Below are 23,446 nucleotides of genomic sequence, written 5' to 3'. Positions count from 1 at the left end.
TCATATGAGTATGATGATTAATCCTTGCGTTACATTGATTGAGCTGTTTGTACAAAACCAACTACGTTAATATACAGCTCCATCTGTAGATTAATACAGAATGCTCAGGCACTATAGTGAAACAATCAAGAAAAGCAGTTCACATTCTTCCTGGGAGAATACTAAGAGGGTACAATACAAGAAAAGCAAATGAAAATGGTACCTAAATATCAAGTACCAGTATTCCTTTAGTGTTTATATAATAATTTGTTCAAAAATCTGTTCTCTCTAATATTCAGTAAGCTTATTTGTGTTTTGAAAATAAGATTTGGTTTTGCTACGCTCATTTTTAACTTGTATAAATATTTGCTTGTATTTTCATATTTAACTACATCGTATTTCTTTTTTTCTGCTGTCACAGATGTAGACGATTTTCTATCCCTTCCCCACAGCGTTTTTTGGCAGCTAATGAATGTAGCCCTTTGGATCTCATCTCATCTTTGGCAGGATATCTGGAATTGATGTCCTAGGATGTGCGTAGCTAGCTCAGTAATGATGTTACAGGAAAACTAAACACTCCAAGCTACAAAGCTCTATTCAGAAATTTTATCTCTGATCCAGAGGCAAACTCAAAAATGCTATAGGACTGTGAATCACAAAATGAATATTCAGTAATGCACTCAGATTGCCAAGGGAATGAAAGGGTGATCCTCTAAGGAAAGCATAATACCAGCAAGTCAGAGTGCTTGGACTCCGTGTAAAAGGAATGTGATATATTCTTGAACAAGTTGCTTAATTGTTTCTCCGTTGTCTTCAGAAGTAAGTGTAATGATGCAATACAAAGTATTGTTAGTATATGGGTTTATATCTATGTTGTGTCAAGATCCCACCACAAGGGACTCTAAAGTCAGTTTACATTTCACCTGCTTAAACTAATACCCAATTCTATGAGAATAACACAGCAATCCCATCTCGGATTTATTCAGGATGCTAACAGGTGAGAAGAGCTATTAAACTGTACCTGAGCTGATGTGAGACAGGTGGAGGACTCTGTCACTCTTCTCATCTCTTTGGATAATTCATTAAGTACTTCAACCTGTGTCAGTTGCAGGTAAAACCCATGGTGGAATTACTTGTCTCTGTTCTTGTTAATCCCTTGGCTGTCAGGACTCATCAGGCATTATATTCTGCTGCTTTAGCAATTTCTAAGATGCAAATTCTGTGGTTGATGAAATGCTGCTAGACTGTCTCATATAGGTGTATATTACGGATTTGGGTGTCATATATTAATCTTATATGAATATTTTTCTTTCTAGTGTGGACACTTTCTTGCTCAGTTTTTAATAAGGAATAATTGAAATCCTTTAAGTTTTTTCATCCAAGTAGGTATTTCTTTTATTTATTGGTTTGTCCTGAAAAATCAAATGCTCAGAGTTCCAATGAATGAATGTGTACTCCAGTGCAACTTTTTAAATGCATAGCGTTCTAATAAATCTTACACGATGATGGCTGCATTGACAATAGCAGCCCTAATGCTTCGCAGAAATCTAGGTACCTGTATGCTGGGCACTAGCAGTCATGTAAATGTTAAACCTTTGTGTAAAATAACAAGTCAAAAAGATGAAGTGTTATGTATCTCTATTTAACATCTGAAAGGGGACACAGAGACTTGAGCTATGTCCTTAAATTTCAGCTGGGAAACATCAACTTCTTAAGAAGCATCATGGTCAAGCTCCTGTTTAAGTGTTTCTTTTACACAATATTTAGGCTCCTGCACTGTTTCAGTCTGACTTGGTATATTATATGGTCTTAGGAAAAAAGACCAAATCATTAGATTAATTTTCTTGTGTCTTAACAATAGTAAAATATTGATAAAATAGTATGCTCTATATATTCTAGTATTTTTTTGTGAAGACAGGATGATAAATCAACCATCCAAAGATCTTAATGCAGTTAAAGTAACTGCATTTGTATTTGTTTCAGATCTGTAGTTGTTAATGTTTAAACATTTTCTGCTGTATTTGAAAAACTATACATTTTGACTAGGCACTACAATTTTGCTCCTCCATATGACTTGTACCTACAAAGCTTATGTAGGGCTTGGTATGTTTAGTTCTGCTTCTTGCCCAAAACATTCTTCCTGTAATTTTCATTCAATATAGAAATCTTTTAGCAGCTCTATCTTTAGAAACTATTTATCTTTGAAACTATGGGATTTCATCCCTAGGGACAACGAATATGCTTGTTACGTATAGACCTGTAACAGTATTTATTGCACATCATGTAGAAGGAATAGCATATTCCTGTAAGATTACTCAAGTTAAACTGGGATATAGCTGCATGTTTTCTACACACATGTAACTATACATACATATCTACATAGTAAAGAGAACAATTCACTGTGAAGTAGTGTGTACCAGAGAGCTTCAGAGAAGTAGGAATGCTTTTTGTTTTGTTTTAGTAACACAACTAGAAAGGTGGTGGTAGAGAAGAGCCAATAAACACTGTCCTTGCGCCTTGCCTATATCCATTAATAGATTTAAGAGTAGAATAAATTGGAAGTATGATATTGCATCAACAAGTTTAATTTTGAGAGGGCAAGGAAAAAATTAATATGAAGCATGGTAGACAGAATAGGAAATGAACAGTGCTGTAAGAAATCATACAGAAGAATCCTCTCCCTCTTCCCCCCAAAAATGCTTGAGCCCAAGAGCTGCCTCACCTCCAACAGTCAAGAACAAATTACTTATTACTAAAGAAGGATGCAATATATTTCTGAGTTGAATAACTAGTTTTAAAACTGTCAGTTTGTTCCAGTACTCCAAGTGCTAGAAGCTGAGTACTTTCAGTACTGTTATCAAAAGTTTTTTTGTCCCCTTTATTAGGCTTTTAGCGTAAAATTGAATCTTTGTGGATTTCTTTCTTTTGTAGAACTGCAAATGTGTACAGAGACTGTTTTGATAAGCCTGAGTGAGCAGTGGCATATGTTTTGAGTACTATTAATAGGTTGGAACCAATGTCAAAGAGAACATATGTATCTCTTCTTCCAGCCATCTCTTTTGGCTTCTGTTTGAGCACTGATGCCAAATACATGAATAAAACTTGTCAGTCCTTTCAGGCCATTCATTAACTTAATCTCTTTCTTTTGTTGTTGTTGTTAAATAATTTCTTATTATTCTGAGGGATACCAACATTTGTGGTTTTTCTTTGCATTAGGTTGACTTTCAGATTTATACACTTATTTCTTGTGTGTCAAGCAAAGGCCTTTTCCCTTTTAATGGTGTGTGTGTGCTTACTTAAAAGTAGAATACTCATTTTTTGTTATTTTTTGGAGTATAGTACAATTCTGAAAGCTGCCAATAATCAGGCCCTCATTTGGACCTGTGTTTGTTGTTTATTGAAGAGTAAGACCTCTTTAAGTTTCCTTCTTCTAATTCTAAGATTTAAATACTGTTTTAAGAGATCATTGGTGCTTGTATGTGTTTTCCAGTAAGATAAAAACATGGGCCAAGGGGTTATTATGATGCTGTTCTATGTACTGCTGCAATGACTGAGTTAAAGGTAGTGAAAAGAAAATCGTGACCAGGGCACAACAGTAGCCTTTCTTCTAGCCTAGTTTACCAGTGCTAATTTGGATTAGGCTTCTGGAGGTCCACAACCTCAACTTCCTATCTGGTCACATTTTTCTGTCATGAGCACTGGAGCTCTTAGATGCACTGTTGGAATGCCTACTGAGTAATTGGACAGCCGGATGGAAAACATCCTTCCTCTATACTTTGTGGCTTACAAAGGAGGGAAGTGAATATTCTTTCATAGCTTACCCATCTCATAGCAGTAATTGTATAGAGTGATTATAACATCGATGTGTTATGGAAACATTAAAACTATAAATAATATAGGTTTATTACTTTTATTCTTGCTTTTAATAAGACAGATTTGAAATTATAAACCTCTGGTTTTTTATGCAATTCTATGACTGTCAGTATTCCAGAGGGAAGGCTGTCTCCAGGAGAAGGTATCAGACTACAGATATTGCTGAAAGATTAATTCTTAACTTGCTTTACTTTGTTAGAAGTTTTTCTTTTGTATTTTCCTCAATATTTTTTTTCCATGCTTTAATAGACTCATATTCAGCCTAGAGAAGAGAAGACTCCAGGATAAACTTATTGCAGCTTTTCAGTACTTAAAGGGGGCTTATAAAAAAGATGGAGAGCAAGACTTTCTCAGTCAGATAATGTCAGGACAAGGGGGAATGGTTTTAAACTGAAAGAGGGGAAATTTAGATTAGATATATGGAAGAAATTCTTAACTCGGATGGTGGTGAGGCATTGGCATGGGCTGCCCAGAGAAGCTGTGGATGCCCCATCTCTGGAGGTGTTCAAGGCCAGGTTGGGCAAGGCCCTGGGCAACCTGATCTGCTGGCTGGCATCCCTGCCCATGGCAAGGGCTTGGAACCTGGTGATCTTTGAGGTCTCTTCCAACCCAAGCCATTCCATGACTGTATGATATCACTTTTACCTCATAGATTGCACAATGTGGACAACGAGTACTAGTGGGCTTCCTTAAGTAGCCAAAAGGAGGTTCGTCTGGGAATGGAGCGTGCATACCCCTATATATATACACATACACACACACATATATATACACATACATATACACTATATATATACAGTTTTTATATATTGTATACAGTAGATATATATATACATGTATATACACAGTGTATATATATGCACTATATATATACACGCTATATATTCATTCCCTATATATATATATTCTTCATTGTAATGAAAAGATATCTTTTTCAGGGTGCATACATGTGAACATAGCACAGAGAAAGAAACCTCCTGATTAAGGCAGTTGATTTACTAGAGAATCTGTATTTTTTCTAGCGTGCTTGTAGATATCTGGTGTGCATGAATGTGTGTGTTAAACACTAAGACTACCACTTACATTCTAGAGAGGCTGAGGAACAATAAGCAATAAATGAGATTATTGACTTACTTTAATAAATGGCCTGTTGAAAGAAATAGTTTATGTGCATAGTGTTTCTTCTGTGCTACATAAAAATCTCTGATGTGGGCCTCACAGATTTGTTCAAAGAAAATATGTATTGTACGCTGAGCATGTCTAACATGTCTTGATTATTGATGTTTGTTGTTTTCTGGCAGAGAATGATTTTGTTTGTTTGTTCATTTGTTTGCTTTGAAGAATTCCTGGTGTTATTCTTAACATTAAAGAACCAGGAGTTGTGCACCCTTGTTGCAGTGCTTCACATGGTATGCTAACTGTATGTGTTGTGTGTATCTGTTTTATAACCTATTGAATACTGATAGTCTTCTCTTTACTCTCAAGGCTGTGTGTGTTTTTATCTTCCTTCTATTTTTCCAAGGAAAAAAATGCTTAAATTTGTGTATTAAATACAATTCAAATGAGTCTTTTATAATTATCCTTGGAGCTTATGCAGCTTAACAAACAGCTTTATTTATTTATTTATTTATTTATTTATTTTTTTTGGGGTGGCGGGGAGTGTCAGCTAGATGACTCTGAGACAGCATGACACACTTTTCTGCAGCAGTTACATTAATTAATGGGGCTCTTGGATGCTTTCTCTTAAGTTCTCTGCAAGCTCCAAAAAAGCCTCCTGATTGACCACCTTTCTGACCAGAAGGGTGCTGTTGGTGGAAAACAACAGCTTAAAATGAAAGACAGTTACAATAAGTTAAAAACAAACAAAAAGCGAACAAACAAAACTGCTTTTTGGACTTTTAGAATATGAACCTATACATTATCTGTTTTAAGAATCTAAGATAAGCAGGAACAAGATGGTTCAATATTTTTCTGTATTTTCTGAAGAAACAAATATATCTCTTGTCTGTGTCGTTGTCTGTTAAGAAAATGCTAGTGAGAGTAATATTTGATGCAATATATTCCTATTTGTTTGTATCTTTATGACATTTTGTTAAACATAAAAGCAAATGGGAAAATAAGGTTCATCGGGGGATGTTATGGCTGAGAGGGAAGTTTATCACTGAGCTGTCATTGACAACTGAAAGAATTCATAGACCTAAGTGTCACAAGATAACACATTGCTAACAGCAACTTATTTAAGTATATCATTCTGAATTTAATCTATGTGCTACCTTCAAGGTTAGTAGCTAGAGGATACTTGGATCAAAGAAGACAGAGTATGAAAGAATCTATTAGATTCCAAACCAAGTGCTTAACTTATTAAATGTTAAAATGGGTTTATCACCTGAATCCAGATCAGTGTTGCAGTGTTTTGACTGTCCAGAAAATGGTTCTGTCCTTGAAGACTAGGCATAATGTGTACTCTGATCTTCAACAAAATGATACGTGAAGTGAGCTGAGTTTTGTCTTCAAGAACAATTGAATCCCAAGAATCCTTGTCTGTGGTAACTCACACTGTAATGTTAGATTGGGTATTTTAAGCAGAAATGAATTTCTCTCAAGTTGAGTCTGAACATTATTACTGAAAAATTAAGGAAAAGAACAAAAAAAAAATAGGAAATTATTCAATTGCAGAGGACACTTTAGCTTAATCTTAGTTTAAATATGCAGCCACTTCTTATTGGCTTTTTGTGTGTCTTTTTTTTTTTTTTTTTTTTCTTCCCAGAGGAATTGGTTTATGCACATAGATCAAGTGGAACATGTTCCTGTTGACACGGACCTCCAGTAACGTTCTCCATGATCAGTTCAGCTTTGCATGTCTGTGTTACTTGATTAGATTTCAAGGAGATCCATGTAGGTACAGTTGTAAATCTACTTGAATATATAGGGCTGATGAATATGCCTATATGAAGTCTCTTGTGGAGTACCTACCTCAGGTAGTATAGTTTTAAATTAATCACATTCATTACAAGTTCCAAATGACTGCAAAATAAACATCTGGATCTTTCTTTTGTATGGAGAAACAAGCTTTATAGTGTATAGATAATAAAACCCTAAGACATCTATTTCAGCAAACAACAGAACTGATTGAATTATGAGGGGGAAAAACAATGTTACACTGCCCTTCATCATCTTAAAGAAACATGCATTTTTTTCTCCCTCATAAGAACCTTGCTAGCAAATTAAAATACACAACTAGCATTTCCAGGTATGGGTTGAAACATTCTATGTAGTCAAAGAAGGTCTGGGAAGAACAACACACTTTATAGGAGTCTTATGAAGCCTTTGGACAGGAGCAAGTAGGGATGTGTAAGAACCTAAGAGACAGATTGTGTTTGTATCCTGTGATTTTGAGGAAGAAGTAAAATATTCCTAATTGCATTATTATCTTGAAATGATCAGGGCAATTGAACTAGTTCTGGATTGAAAGTCAATGGTGTTGTGTGGAGGGAATTGAAGGAGAGAAGGGAAGATGCTCATGGCAGATTTCAATTGCAGTGAGCAGGTATTGTTGTCCTGTGACTTCCAATAACCTTCAGTCTTCATTTTGAGATGATTTTTAGCTGCCTTTCCTGAAATAAAGACATCTAAGTTGAAAGGCTGGTGTCAAAAGCATTGGGTTGCTCAGTTAACACACTGCCTCTCACCTAAAATACTATATCCTTACTATAGGACCTGTTTTATATTACTGCCTGGTAAGATGGAATCCATGCTTCCAAATGCATTTTTCACCATTTACAGCTTTTGATGTGGTGCCTAAAGCTTGATTTGTCACTTCAAGATGATTCCATATCAAGTGCCATGAATCAAATTATTTTCTAACACAATGGGGTTAGCACCTCTCCTGCTGTGACGAATGGTTTTGCAGAGATACCAAAATAAATGCTCCTCAGCAACGAGGTTTATCCCATATTTCGAATGAAATCTGCCCACTTGTCCACTCTTCAGTTAGCTAGAGAGCAGTACAGGAAATTGTTTTCCTTTGAGATAAATGCGCAACAGGCATTGGGCTCTTCGGAATTAATTGTTCTTGGTAGAAAGTTTTCACTGAGTATGTGCAGCAGCTAGCTACAGAAAAGTCTCTGTAAATTGTCATTTTATTTCAGTACTCCTGGCAATGTGAAAGGAAACTAAAAGTACAAAAACTGAAAAGTCTTGGTGTTTCCTTTCTAAGTCCATATGCATATCACTCCTTATGTGTTTTTGTAATTCTTTGAATGGGAAACAATATATATGCGTGTTTTTTAGGCCTTAAAAACTAGAACCTTTTTTTGGGGGAAAGAATACAAGTTAATTTCAGGCATCTTCGCTGATGTGTGTATTCTGGCCCTTCAGTGAAGGAAAGATTAACGCATCCATGTTTTTTCCTTTACCTAAATTAGATTTGAAAGATTTAAAAAATTAGAACGCTGACTTTCTTGAAGACTTTTCAATTGAATACCTTCAATTCATAATATGAATTATTTTATCTGTCCATCCATTATATGCTAGCAGAACATTCTAATCTCCCTTTCTTGATGGAGTTATTGAGTCACATTGCAGTTTTATGGAGAATTTAGGTCATGATGGAAATAAAAAAAATGAGACATGGTGGGGACATTTTAGGTGCAAAGAGACATTCTACATTTGGTGAATCTGGGCACACACACATGAACACACACATATTTAAACAAATTTTAAAATAATTGTATATGTGTTAGCTTCCAGAGTCTTTGATAATTTTTCCCCCAGTCAAATGCTTTGACATTCAAATGGTGTTTTCATCCTCATAAAATGTTAGAATAAAAACCCTAAGGCTATACTGTAGGTAAACTAGGGTTGCTTTCCAAGTGCTTCTTTGACTGCAGCAAGCACTAGCATATTATTGACAGAACAGTTTTTCTTCACATGAAGGTTCACCTTCATCTAGAAGTTTATGAGATGTAGTTTTGTATGCAAGCTTTTCATTTTTACAAATACAGTTTTATATTTTATACAGGATATTTTCTGGACATTCAATTTTATACTTTTCTTTTAGATTGCATGTTACTGAAGCTTTGTAATTTCTCCAAGATGCTGTGCAGGAGGAGACGTACTGCTCAATGGTTTTGTATATTTTTATACACAAAATACTAGCCATCTACAACAGGTACTGTATTTCACATTTAATTTGAAATCCCCATTGAGGTATACTGGACTGCTGAAAACAATTTGGGTAGCTGTTGAAGCACAAAATCAAAGCCCATAAACCAAAGCCCCCCCCTTTTTTTTTTTGCAAGGATAATACCATGCTTGTGTTACTTCAGCGTTGTTGTTACCTATAGGTAGGAACTATGCACATCTACATATGCATTTATGCGCACTTGCTGAAAGAAATACTATAAAAGAAGCTTCAAAATGAATAAATGTCTCTGATATAGAAAAATCAGACTTAATCATGTAGCATTTATATTAGCACTCCTATTTTACTGGAGACAAATTAGGGGGATGACTTACTAGAAAAAAATTACTTGCACACACTATAATAGCAATAGTTTAAGAATCCTTAAGTGCTATCCCAAATAATAGAAAGACAATTTAATCATTTAGCCTCATGAAATCTTGTCCATTTTTGGTGTTTCGTACTTTTGTAAGGCTTTTTGGTAGACTCATCAAAATTGCAGCAAAGTATATTTAAGACGTACACATTCTGTGTATAAACACATGAGAACAATGAAACAAGAGTTTCAATATGCAGTTTTATAATATGAATTTTGGCATCTGTCAGTTCACTCTTGTCCAGAAAAAGTCATACATACCATTTGCAATTCATTTTAAGAGAAATGTTTGGGAATAGTGCATTTAGAGATGCTCAGTGACCTACATGACTTGAGCCTGTACGAAGCCAAGATTCTTTTTTTTTTTTTTTTCTAGTATTGTAACTATTCTGTAATTGTGAAATATAAATACATGTGAAATCTCCATTTTTCATAATTTTACATGTGGATGACTATATCTAAATAGGTATTTCACATCTGTTTAGTGAAAAACTGGATTAAAGTCTAGAAATCCCAATTTTATTTTTTTACATCAATCACAAATACAAATCCAGGCTTTTGGGGTTTGATTTTATTCTAGCAAAATCATAGCAATAGAATTTAACAAGGTAGGTTCCAGATCATCCTGTTCAATACCCTGACAAGTAGTAGAATGTTTTGCTCCTCTATGTTCCATGTGTTCCATGGGGGCAATTTTTGTGTGTATGTATATATTTTCGTATATATATAAATATATACATAAGCAATGGTACAACTTCCAAAATATTAATTCTACATGCTGCAACAACATTAACAACTGCCAGTTTGCTAACTCCTGTTAAAGTAATGGAATGTAACAGTATTAACGAAGTCCTTAAAGTAAAGACAATGATTATAGTGATAATAAGCAAATCTCTTCTATGTTCGTTAGTCACAGAAGACTATGTTTTTATTATGAAGCTAATTTCTGTAGAAAAGTTCATAGTGTGATTGAAATCTGAAGAATCATTTGTATTAAATATGACAAAATTATTTATAAAGCAGGTATATGAATCATGATTCAAGGTTTTACATCTCTGTGACTTCCAATCAAAACTGTATTGTTGCTCTTAAATGCTTGTGACTGACTTTATCTGTGGTAGCACCTTTAGTAACAGGGCAATGTGTTTTTCTGATTGTTGTTGAGTGAGAGAGTGAGTATATTTCAAATCAGGAAATAAAACCAACATTGATGCAATTGCAATAAATGAAATAGGAACGTTTTAATGATGAAAAGAAAATCAAAGGCACTTCACTTATGTAAGCTGAGTTCTCTGGCACTGAATGCATAGTTCAAAAACTGGGCATGTAAAACCACACACCCTGAATGGGAGGACAAAGTCAGACTCAGTGGGTGAAAAAATGTCTGTTTATTCCCTGTTTGAGGAGCAGAAATTCAAAAAAATCACTTTTCTATATTTGTAATTATTTTCATTTCCATTTCATTTTTCTCATTATAACAAGAGACTGTGCACCTCTGTATTCTTATTCATCGTTTCTGCAAATTGGATGGAGAGTTATTATTTAATTTTAAAATAAAAAAAAAAAAAGTGCTTTGATCTCATTATTATCACTTGAGGAAGACTCTGGTAAAAGCTGTACACAGGCTGTTTATAGTGTGGAATCAAATCCCTTTGGAATCAAATCAGTATAATACTTACAAAGCTTAATGGTTGCTTATCATTTAACATGCTGGTGCTTGCTGTTGCTGCTAGGAAGGGGGCTGGTCCCCCTTGGGGAAGAAGTGCTTTTGCTACCCACACAGTGTGGACCTGAAGCAAGAAGTTACAGAATGACAATCGAGTAAGAAAAATTTTAGCACTGCAGTTTGTGTGAATAGAGACCCTGCAGAGCAGTCTGTGTGAACTGAGACTTCCTAGACATGTTGGAATCCTCTGGAAAGAGCTGAAGTGGCAAATCACCCAATTTTCCTCTTTTCTAGCTAACAAATTTGTCTGGATGACTTGTAACTCTCTCTGCTTATGAATGAGAGCTTTCAATTTAAATATATCAGTCCTGATAAGAAAAAGAAGATTAGGAGACAATGACATCTGCTGGCTTTGGAAAGAGAAGACATCAAACCAGCATATTCTGACTAGGCAAAGACTTTGTTTTTTAGCAGTCCATCATTTTCACTTTGCCCTGAAGCTGTGAACCTGTAATGTAAAAAAGAGGGCACAGAAAATACTGCCAGCAAGAACTGCCACCTTGTGATAGAGAGTGACTGCTGGCTTCTACTGTGATTGTGAGCCTGTTCAGGAGGGCGTTTCAGAGAGAAGTAAGGACCTGACCATCAACTCAATGGCAGAAGTTACTTCTTTGGGGCACCCTTGTAAAACTTTCCCAAGAGACACTTCTCGTGTACTTATTTTTTGCATCAAATAACAGCAATCATAGCTAACTATCCTTCAAGGATACTGCCCTAGAAATCCAGCATAAAAGAAAAAAGAGAACAAATTTATGTTTTATTTCTTCTTTGGGGTGCTGTGACAGATCCTCTTTCATATTTTTGTGATGAAACTTAATTAGTACTGTACTACATATAGCATCTCTCATCTGGCAATGTCAGAAATATTTAAAAAATACGTTAATAAGAGATGCCTCTCCTTTTTGCTTTTGCAAAGTTAGGAACTTTTTATCCAACATTTCCAGTATCGTTTGTTTGGGGATCATAAGAATGGATTGAAAAACATAAAATTTGCATTGAAGATTTTAGGGAGATTTTTCTATGTTTGCTTTGCAGTCTTGTTTGATTAAGACTCATGTTCTAAATCCCTCTGCAATCTCTTAAATCTCTGAGTATCATGTTGTCACATCTCTCCAGAAGCAGAGATCTAAGGAAAATATTAAATAGGAGGTGTTTTAATTTAAAAATTGAGGATTTTTTTTTTTTTTTAACCATTTGGAAACATTTGTAGCACAATAGCCACCTGAAGGAAATGGGCATTCTTTGTTTCAAAGATTTATTCAGGGGCCCAAAAGCTGAATGGAAACACCAGAAATAAAGCCTCCTCCTGGTCTCTGACTACAGTGAGTCTTAATATTTCTCTTGAATAGGTAATCTGAGACAGAGATATAAAAAATTTGTCTGCAGTAAAATTACATCCAAATGTCTGTGTGGCTTTTTAGTTCATCATTCAGACTCTGTATAAATGCAATATAAATTGCAATATAGGCAGGAGAATCAAAGTACTTATTATTTAGTCTCTGTTGTCCATTTTCTGTTCGTCTTTATTATAGTATCTGTCTTACCTTCTACCACTTATCCTCAAACTCCAGAATTTGACTTACTAGCTGATAACTACTAAGTCAGCATAGTGTTTTTGTTTTGTTTTGTTTTCTATTGTAATCATACTTTGAATGTGTTTTTCAACCTGCTTTTCCTGTACTAAACTGTACTAAAAGGAAAAGTGGAATCTGTTTTCAACAGGATATAATAGCGTAGATTTGAAGTCAAATGGATATATTATGATTATGATTCCACTTCAAAAACAATTGTGCTGTGTCATCACAGTGCTTTTGTATGTGAAATATAATTCACTTATTTCAGAGGGAGAAGTGTAAAAATATTTCTGTGATTCTCTGTCAGCAAGCTGTCATTCACTTTCCTCTGTAATAGGTGCACTGTTTGTTGTCATTTTTGCTCTTTATGTTTTATTGTTTTGTTTTGTTTTGTTTTGCTTTTTTTGCTTTAAATCGAGCCTGGTCATCTAGTTGGCACACTGTACCTGGATTTGTATGAAAAATGTGTTGAAGTATCACAAAAGCAAATTAAAAAAGAATAGAGTTCTTTGCACCCATATAGGCATGTTTAAAAACTCTTCTGTATAGAAGAAAATAATAGTTAACATTCCTGACACACCTCATAGAAATGCATTATGTATTGTTACCACATCAGCTTGTGATATTGGTATGTGGCTTCAATACCTTGCTTGTGTTTGTAATTACATTTAAATAATTTAACTCCCCTATAGTACAATGACTAGTGGAAATACATGATTCTTTAGGCAGACATTTCCTTTCAGACTGATCTAATGACTTCAGAAAATGTCGCTATTATTAAAGCTCGTTAACTATTGATACACAAAAATAAAACTTGAAGTGCAATAGAAGACAATAGTAAATATACTCATTATTGAAAACATTTCTGCAGTGAGTTCTCTGATAACTCATTTGATTTGGGTTCTGTGCCAGATGCACTTAATAGCCTGAATAGCTATATTTTGTAGACCATTGGTAGCTTTTATCAAAATCAGGCTAGGACTGCTCCAATGGATGAGTGGCTGAAGTGTTCCAGTAGTGTGCAATAATTATTCTGGAATAATACAATATCCAGATAAATTCTTGGCTGGGAGCAAGATTTCCTGGACTGCAACAGTTCACCTGATACTAGAGCAGAAGGCAAAGTACATACTGTAGAGGTTTTCTTGTATGTTTACTCACAGGTTAATTTTCTATGTGTAAAGGGTTCTACAGCTCTATATCTGCTGAAATTGATTGCACATTTTGGTTTTAATTCACATAAAAGCCACTTTAAAGTGTCTTTTCAGTCACCTGTTGATGGGTTTAGTTTTTTGTTTTGTTTTAATTGTGGAGAGGAGTCTGCCACAAGTTTTGAGTATGAAATAGTACATTTCTGTGACTGAATGCAATGCTGGAGAAGCACCTAACTTAATAGAAATGTACATTGGTGGAAAAGTTCTCTTTCTTTTTCTGTTCATACTAAAAAAGCCTGTTTGCAGTCTCAGTGACAGAACTCAATACTAAAGATTAGGACTAGCACATTGTTTTTTCTCCATAATACCAGTGAGTACTTCCTTAGCAGCACCAAGGAACAGAGAGAGAGAGAGAGAGCTACAGTAATTTAGCAGAGATGTAAATCTGTTGCACCTTCTTGCCCATGAGCTGCTGGTTCAGTTCTTTGCTATCAGTCCATAAAATGGACTCAAAACTTTGCCTGTTGCTCTTTCTGAGTGCATGTCTGAGGTTCCTTTAATTCTTCATTTACTTTTTCTTACCTCTAAAGGCTCTTTGAATGTCTTTTTGTTTTTCTCTTTTTGCTTATTTTCCATCAGTGGATTGTGGGGAACCCAAATGTTCATCTCAGGTTTGCAGTACTTGGGTGCATGTGATATGCTCTGGCACTGTAGCAGCACTTCTCCATATGCCTGCAGCCCAGCCCTGGAAGAATCTCAGATTCGTGTAACTACAGGTAACTACAGGGGAAAAAAAAAAAAAAAAAAAGTCTGGCTAAGTTTTTCCAGCATATTTATCATAAAACAGATTTCCTTCTTCTTAAGAGGCTACAGAGGAGGAGCAAGAGAAATTGGACATAAATGAACCTAAGTTGAAAAGATCTGTGTAAAATTTCAGCACTGTGTTATTTTCCAAATGTATTTTTTCTAGTTTTGCAACTAATGGCAAAATTAATGGATTAAGATAAGTTTTTTCTTCCTGCTAATGACCATGGCTGGAATGACCATTTTATTTATTTTTAAACATACACCTTTACCTCTTTGTAAAGTACCATGAAGTTTGGTTGATTTTAAGCTAAATGGCATCCATCTAAATTTCTGACCTTGTATTTTTCTACTGAACTAAATGCTTTGATCTACTTTAATGTAATCAATTACAGAATGAAACTCTGATTTGGAGAAAAACAGATGATTAAGTGTTTTTGCAAAATGGAGACAAATAGCCATCTCTCCCTGTTGTCAAACACATTTCTTTTTGTTTGAGTGAAAGTACAGGTATTTTCATCGTATGTTGGCTGTGCTACTTTATGAAATGGTCCTATCGTTACAGCTCAAAACTATATATAAATTATATATTGTTACAGTTGCTATGGCAAATAATTACCATTATTTAATGGTGGCTTATGAGACCATTGAATAAGAAGGGAAATGCAGTTTTGAAATGCAAAAATGCTTTTTCTCTGGGGAATGTATTTAATACCAGCTCTTAATTTATATTATTTTAATATTATTTGCCTTCATAGTTATTTTAAATTGTGTCTCTCTTAAATATAAACAGGTACACAAAGAAGGCAGCTTGATTTTAGACACAAAATATAGCTGTATGTACTCTGCAATCCTATTTATTGTACTTTCTAGTTTTAAGGATGTTTTTCACTCATTCTCCAACCTTGTCTCTTTCCCTTCTTAGTGTTAAGAAACAGTGCCATTACCATCTCATAAATTAGTTGTAGACTGCTTCAGGCTTGTCTAACTGTGGCTCACCTCAGTAGGATATTACCTTCTAATATCAAAGAGATTTAGATATTTGTTATAAATGACATTCTGAATTATAGCCAAGAAGATATTATTAATATAAGTACTTGATACTGGCCTCTTCAAAAATCATATGTTCTATCATGCATGAATCTTATGGGACTGTTCATAAAAATCAACAAAGATGCCTCTTTGCAGATTTTCTAAATAAAAAGTGAATCATTGTGGTTTACTCAGGAGAGGGACAGATGCAACCACATGTGTAACTAAGTAGAAAACTTGAAAACTCAATATATTTCAAAGGCAAAGATGGAAATAAATCTTATGGGTACATTATATTGTCAAACCCAGCAGTAATTTTAAGATTCATTTGCCTCCCAAATATTGATACGTGTCACATTTCACTGGAGTTGAGACAAACCCCGTTTATTTCTTGCCTTTTCTCTACCTCCATCAAAATTTGAAAGTTGTATAATATAGAGAGAGGTCTGGATCTGAGACTTATTTAAATAACAGATTGATCCAGGGCTTTGTACTAGCAAACAATATTGGGAATAATTGCAGATTCTGCACAGCTCTAACAAATCTATGTCAATTAAAATAAAAAATCCAGCATTTATTTGGACGTGTCATGCAGTGTTGTTCCATCTTCCTGACAATAGACTGATTTACACTATCTCACTCAGGTAAAGCTTGAACAAACTTGGTCATTGCTGTTTTTTCAGGTACTTTTCGTTACTCTACTTAACTTTTAATATAGGGCATAGTAACAGAGTGCATGCTACTGCTGAATAAACTCATTCTAGCCAATAAAGATGATACAATCTTGCAACAAAGACTGTCTGAGCTTGAAATCCATATTCTGTCATATGCAGTGTTGGTGGTCTAGAGTTTCCAGGTTGAAAGAAATGTGATATTTAACACAACATAACCTCATTGATTAAATAGCTTAGATTTGGAAGGGATTAGGTATTTACAGTATGTAAATAAAATTATTAATTACTTAAGATATTGTTTACTAAGATTTTTAAACTTCCTGATTCAGGGTGTAAACTAATTAGTAGGCAATGTGGAAAAAATTCATCACTACATGAGTACGAGTTCCTGAAAAGCTGTGGATGAACAAAAAGAAAACTGCCATGAGGTATTAATATACCAGCAGAGATATCACTTGCTCTTGACAGGAGATTGTAAATGCGGAATGCTAGGAAAAATAATCCTCACCAACTGGAGAGCTGAAGTGGAGATGGAAGCAGCCCTTCAAGAAGGAGGAAAGCGTGAAATAGCGCATGCAACTTTCTTTGAAAATGGTGTCTGTAAGAATGGGCAATAATTAGATTTATATCTTAAATAGACCTTTCTCAGAAGAGACCACACCATGACTTTTTTAAGCGCAGGTGGTGCATTTATCTTCCTGAAATGTGGAAATCTTTCTTAGTTTTTTAGTCACCAGAATAACAGCTTACAAGAACCTAGTTCAACAGTGCAGTTAAATCAGTGCTGTCTCAGTTTGTGGCAGGGCTGTTAGCCTGTGATCCAGGAGCGCTTTGGCAGGCTTTGTGCTCCTGTCGGTAATGAGGGTTAGGAATGGGCAACAGCTAACAGAGGTCAGACCCCTCTAACAATTCACCTTCTTCCCACAAGCATATAAAAGGAAAAATAAACCAACATTTTATTCAGCAGCACAGTGCTACCACTTTGAGCACTACAGATTTCTCCCAGCCTACACAGAACCCTGTGCATCTTTGAGCCACTGTAGATCCTTTCCCTTACTTGTCTGTAGCCTGAAGGATTTGCTGATATTTTCATGAGAAGTCCAGACTCCTGACCCCAGCACACTTATCTTCTCTGTCCTATTCAGAGAACCGAGTAACAGAGAGAAGCTCTGTTCTTGCACAATGCTGCACAGGGAACCTACCAGAGAGCCTCTATAGCTATCCATATTCCCAGATCTTAAGCAGGAACTCATGAATGCAATGGTGGGTGGCATAGGGAAACATATGCCACTGTTAAGCTAATTAAAAATTGTATCTGCATTTTTTGTTCTTCTTGTTGAATTTCCGATGCCTTTGGACTTCTATGCATTTGTGTGTATATTTGTGGAGGTTTGTGTGGGACTACATAGTGAGTGAGTACATCTGTTAATCCTGAACAGGAAAATGGATGTCACAGAAACATAAAACTACAGAGTTACTTGCTTCTGTAGGCAGAGTGATTAAAGGTAATAAAAACATGGTAGGATTCAGCTTCTCTGTTCTTTACAGTTAAGCGTAACAAAGGAACTGTGGAATTACAGGTAGTTTGCATCAAGTATTTTCTTGAAAAGGGACAGAGTCTGAAAGCCTTGGAGAATCAAAACATTTGTTGTGCTCATATGCAAAAAAAAGTGACCTAAATACTATTTCTCTGCTTCTGTTTTTCTGTCCCCATAACACTAGGAAAACTCCAGTGACATCATATTTCATGAAGCTTAACAACTCGAGCTTCTTTCTGGCTACAAAGAGATGCTGTTTTCAGCATTTTGTTCCAGCTCAGAATTCTGGGTGTGGTAGCAGAAGACTAATCTCATACCTGCCCGTGTAAAGTATTCTGAGACATGGAATAGCGTTCAAGCTGTTATAAACTTTGTGGATGTCTTCATACCTATCTTGTAGCTGTGATGAGTGTAAGGGTTTCTGGTTACATATACATTGTGAAGCAACACATTGTGAAGCAGAATAAACTTACAGGAGCTCCTATATTACAGGATGTATCAAGCTGTATTACAGCTTCAATATGTATATTTCATTAAACAAACCAGAGTTGTTGCTTCTCAAAATTTACAATAGTGATATTGTAACAAGTCAAAAGATGTCAGGTTATATCTCCATTTTACAGAACTGTTCTTGTAGCTCTTTTCCCTTCCAGTCTAGCATTTTTTCTAAAGTGGAATATCATTAATAATTGTACTGAGGGAATTATTTTTCTAATTCTTTGCATTGGAGTCAAGGATTGACGATATTCTGACTCATTTCTTAAACTTGCTCACTATTATTTTAATTTATTTTTCTAATTGTCTTGTTATTTTGTTAAATGATTGGTGTAATAAAGCTTTGCAAGGCTTTCAAAATAAAAAAAAGAAACATTCAATGACATATTTCAATCCAGGGCATGAAATTTGAAAGTTCCTGGGCCAGACTTTCAACAAATTTTAATTTTCTAAGTAGTCAGTTGATGAACACAGTGTGGAATTTGGAACTGCACATTCATCTGTTTATGTAATTTGCTCATATTTGGGATTGCCTGCTTTTGTCAATAGGCTGTTAGACCTTCGGCTCATGAAATGTTGGCTTGGATTCTGTGGCTGCTTTCTTTTTCTGATCATGGTTCTGACTGAGTCTTTCATTTGGCAAAGTGCTTGTAGGCAAGCAGTGACATTTTTTTCTAAGAGTTTTCTGGCTGGCTGATTTTATTTTATTTATTTTATTTTATTTTATTTTACTTTATTTTATTTTACTTTATTTTATTTTACTTTATTTTACTTTATTTTACTTTGTTTTACTTTATTTTACTTTATTTTACTTTATTTTACTTTATTTTACTTTATTATTACTATTTTTTTCATGGTTGAGAACAATACAAGAAGTAGTGGAAAGGAAATGGAAGAAAACCGTGAGTCACAATTGCCATTGACTGATTCCTGAACCCTCAAGCACAGGCTTCTGTTAAACCCCAGCATATCTGCAGTCAGCAAATAAAATCCTAGTGAGAAATTAGCAGTGTTGAAGTGATTTTGAACCTGGCATTCCCATGAAACTGTATACTGTTGCATCGCCAACATCCAGATGAAGATACCAAGATGAAAAATTAGTAAAATTATGTTAATCTAACTTAGCACTTAAATACACAATTTCAGTTAACTAGATACTCTAGTTTCAGTTGCTTATCTGCTTTAAGTCTTCCCAAGTGAATAAGTCCAAGTGCTTCATTTAGATGCGGATGGTGTTTTTCCAAATACCATTACATCCTAGTCAGGCAGAATATGGAACATAACTTGTACAGTCACAGTAGAGTTTACTGTCTTTACTTCCTACTGAAGGGAGCTGGAGGGAAATAGAGTTATTTCCTTCATGTGCTAACAGCACGAATTAGCCTATGTTTGCTGATTAGTACAATAATCTTCCAGTCATTCATTGTTTTTCTGCATGAGTTTTCACTTTTCACTTCAAGTGTTTTTTATTGGTACAGCATCTTTGAATTTCGTGTTTTTCCAAGTGTAATTAAGACTTTAAGCTCAAAGGGGAGAAGCAAAAGTAACATCTAAATGAGAAATTTGTTGCAGTAATGCTTAATACTTCCCAGAAAGATTGGAGAGAGATCTGACTCTAATCTGTATAGAGGAATCAAGATAGAAATCATTTTTATATTCTTAGGGCTTGCACAGTGCTTTGTGTTTGCAGAAGGCTGTGCTAAGGCTGAGTGGTTGCCTGTGGACTAGTGAGTGTCTGTGTCCCCTTTGATTTATCCCGTACACTGGAGTTCTGTAATGGTAACGCAGCAGTCGGAAGGAAGTGTTACAAAGTGTGACAAACCCAGTTTCCTTTGAAGAGTTCATCTGCCATGATGCATATTTTACATCTTTCTCTGATATAAAGAGAGGTGTGAGATCCTTTCTGATGTTACATTTTGGAGCTGGCTATACACATTTAGATTTGCCTGGAGCTTGAAGACGTCCATCAATATAAAATAGTTTATTTTGGGTGAAAGGGCAACAAATCTTTTGTAACTGGATAGAAGAAGCGAGTTTTCTAATTCACTTGACTTCATCTCTGGAAGTTAGAAAGTGTTTGACACAAATGCTGCTAATTTTGCAACATACTGTGTAGGCTGATAAATATTCTGACTTAAAGAAGTATTGTAATGAAGTCTATTGAACGTTTTGGGAAATACTTAGGAATGTAGAAGAAAAATAGGAAATAGGAGATGCAGATGTAGAATTAAATCCAGTAAAAGCATGCCTCCCCAGGAAGCTTAGCTAAACTGAGAAATAGGCAAGGAAATGATGATATAAAATGAAGAAATTTTGAAGGATGAAGCAGAAAGAATACAGGGGAAAAATGTGAAAGAACAACAAATCTTTCAATGTAGATAAGTGATTTGGTGTGAAAATACTTTTTTTTTTTTTTTTTTAAACTTAATTGTGCTGTATATTAAAGCAAGAGTCAAAGCTTCAAAACTGAGACTATATTTCATCTGTACAAATCTCTTCTGAATCTAGTGTCACCAAGTTTTCTGCCAACCCCTAGGCTATTGTTTTACTCAGCAATGTGACTGATTAATTTTAAGAAAACAAACAAATAAAAACCCATCCATGGACCTCTGCTCATCAAGAGAATGTTTAGATTGTAGAGTTAAACAGAGAGAAACAACAAAATGTCCCCTCTTGATAAAAGTAGCCAAAAAAAAATGATGCTTTGTGTCTTTCTTTGGTATATCCAGTTTGTTCTTTGTGTTGAAGCTTACATATGTTCTTTATTTCCGTAAAGCTGGCATCATTTATCAACTGAGGGACAAATATGTATGAGCTACAAAATAGATGTAAAAACAGAGATTGCCTCTTTAGGTTTTGATTTTTCTTTTTTTCTTGAGGTAAATAAATACACTTTTTCAAATAATCCCACAAGGACATCATTAAGGGAGAAGAAGCAAAGCAAAATATTGTTCCTTCTCACAGTGGGATACAACTTGCTGAAATGTCTTCAGGAGTGAAATTTGATTGTAATAATAGACAAAGACCGCTTTGAAAAGCTCCTGTGATAGAAGGTTTTTGGGATCTGGCAATGCTAAACTGTATACCTGAAAGACACTTATGTACATAAAGTCTGAAGAGATATTATTGTAATCAATTGTATTGTTTTTCCTCACATTTCAGAATGGGATGCAGCATACTTAGTATTACAAAAATCAAGTGAGGAGAAAGGGATGTCATTTTAATTCATCTAACTAAATTCTAATTTTCAGGCCCTTTGTCTGACTGAGAAATAGCCCTGGCAGGATAGTCACTGTTGGCAAAGAAGTTCATTTCTTTCCCAGAAGAAAAGAAATCAAAACAGCTTTGCACTGATCAGCTGGCACAGACTACCGGATCAATGGTTGGCAATTTGCAGGGCTGTGCTGCAGATAAGGCTGTCACATTTTGGCAGTCTCATCACTACCAGTCAGCCACATAATAGCTGATAGGTCCCTTTCAGATAAAGATGAGAAGAGGACAGAAAACTGAAGAGAAATGGGAGTGAAAGGGGGATGGAGGAGGAAGGGAAGATGACAAATCAGTATTTTCAACCTCACATTATGGTTTGTCCTTTGGTCTCCAGTCCATTTAAATATATGTTAACATTGCTGTTAATTTTTACAGCTTTCACCTGATAAATAGGGGCACTTGACAGTGTTTTTGTTTGTTTGTTTGGTTGGTTGGTTTTGAGTGTATGTGCTTTATCCTGAAAATGTGAGGATGTATCCTGAAAACTGAGTCCAAAACTTTCTCTCCCCTAGTCCCCCAAATCAAAAGAACAGGTTCAAGGTGTGAGCTTGAGATGCCAAAAATATACCTATTTTATTGTCCTGGTTTCAGTCAGAACAGAATTTTCTTCCTAGTAGCTGGTGGAATGCTGTGTTTTGGCTTGGGATGAGAAGAGTGCTGATAACACCCCGATGTTTTAATTGTTGCAGAACAGTGCTTATACCAAGCCAAGGACATCTCAGCCTTTTGCTCTGTCCTGCCAACAGGCAGGCTGGGGGTGCAGCAAGAGCTGGGAGGGGACAGACCCAGGACAGGTGACCCAAACTAGCCAAAGGGGTATTCCATACCATCTGACGTCATGCTAAATAATGTATAGGGGTGACTAGCCAGGGGGAGGAGGGCCGGACTGCTCGGGGTTAGGCTGGGCATCGGTCAGCGCGTGGTGAGCAATTGCATTGTGCATCACTTGTTTGTACATATTGTTAGTAGTAGTACTATTATCACCATTGTATTATTATTATTATTATTATTATTATTATTAGTAGTAGTAGTAGTAGTAGTAGTAGTATTTTCCTGTCTTATTAAACTGTATTTATCTCAACTCACGGGCTTCACTTTCCCATTTTTCTCTCCCCCGTCCCAGAGAGGGAGGGGGAGGGTGAGCGAACGGCTGCGTGGTGTTTAGCTGCCGGCCGGGTTAAACCACGACATTTATTAATGTATTAAGATCATTGCCTTTCACTTTCTTCAGTGTAAATATGACATAGTGCATATGTTATCTTGAAAAAGGAAAAAAAGGAAAGTGGATTTTTGCCCAGATACACTCTTGGTCTGTTACTTATTGCAGATTAGCAATAGTTGATAGTCTTGTGGTTTCTTTCCATTTTGCTTGTGTCCTGGGGAAGACACGCTAGTTAAGAAGTGAAAACAAAAGGGAAAAAAAAAAAGGAGGAAACAAACAAAAAAAAAGCAAGCAAACAAACAAACAAACAAAAAAACACAACCAGTAACTGAATCATTTCCAGATGTTTCTGATTTTGAGAAGACTGAAAAATAGCGTCGTTCTCTGAATTCTGATGCTGTATATTTTTCTAGCAGTTCATTGCAGATTAAAAAGAAATCTGTTAGTGACTGGATGACAATGCAGTGAAAAGAGGTGTGGGAATCATTACATTAATACTGATAAAGCTGCTAAGTATGCATAAGGAAATTCAGACATTTCCAGAAGTATGAGAACACACAGAGTAAAGGATTCATTAGTGAAAAATGCCTAGGCTGTTCTTAATCAG

The 23,446-nt window shown here is 35.4% G+C and overlaps 1 protein-coding gene and 1 long non-coding RNA gene across 2 annotated transcripts in view; both read left to right on the top strand.

Moving 5' to 3' along the window:
* Positions 1 to 23,446, top strand: part of PCDH11X (protocadherin 11 X-linked) — a 482,091-nt gene that overhangs the window by 262,398 nt on the left and 196,247 nt on the right. The gene's annotated exons all lie outside the window — the stretch shown is intronic.
* Positions 1,011 to 23,446, top strand: part of LOC119717835 (uncharacterized) — a 28,561-nt gene continuing 6,125 nt past the window's right edge. The window contains exon 1 of the long non-coding RNA XR_011811872.1: positions 1,011 to 1,090. This is a non-coding gene — a long non-coding RNA (uncharacterized lncRNA). The remainder of the gene's footprint in view (positions 1,091 to 23,446) is intronic.

This window comes from Anas platyrhynchos, chromosome 10 (assembly GCF_047663525.1).
Source record: "Anas platyrhynchos isolate ZD024472 breed Pekin duck chromosome 10, IASCAAS_PekinDuck_T2T, whole genome shotgun sequence".
Taxonomy (NCBI): Eukaryota; Metazoa; Chordata; class Aves; order Anseriformes; family Anatidae; genus Anas; species Anas platyrhynchos.
This window is presented reverse-complemented; position numbering and strand designations above follow the sequence as displayed.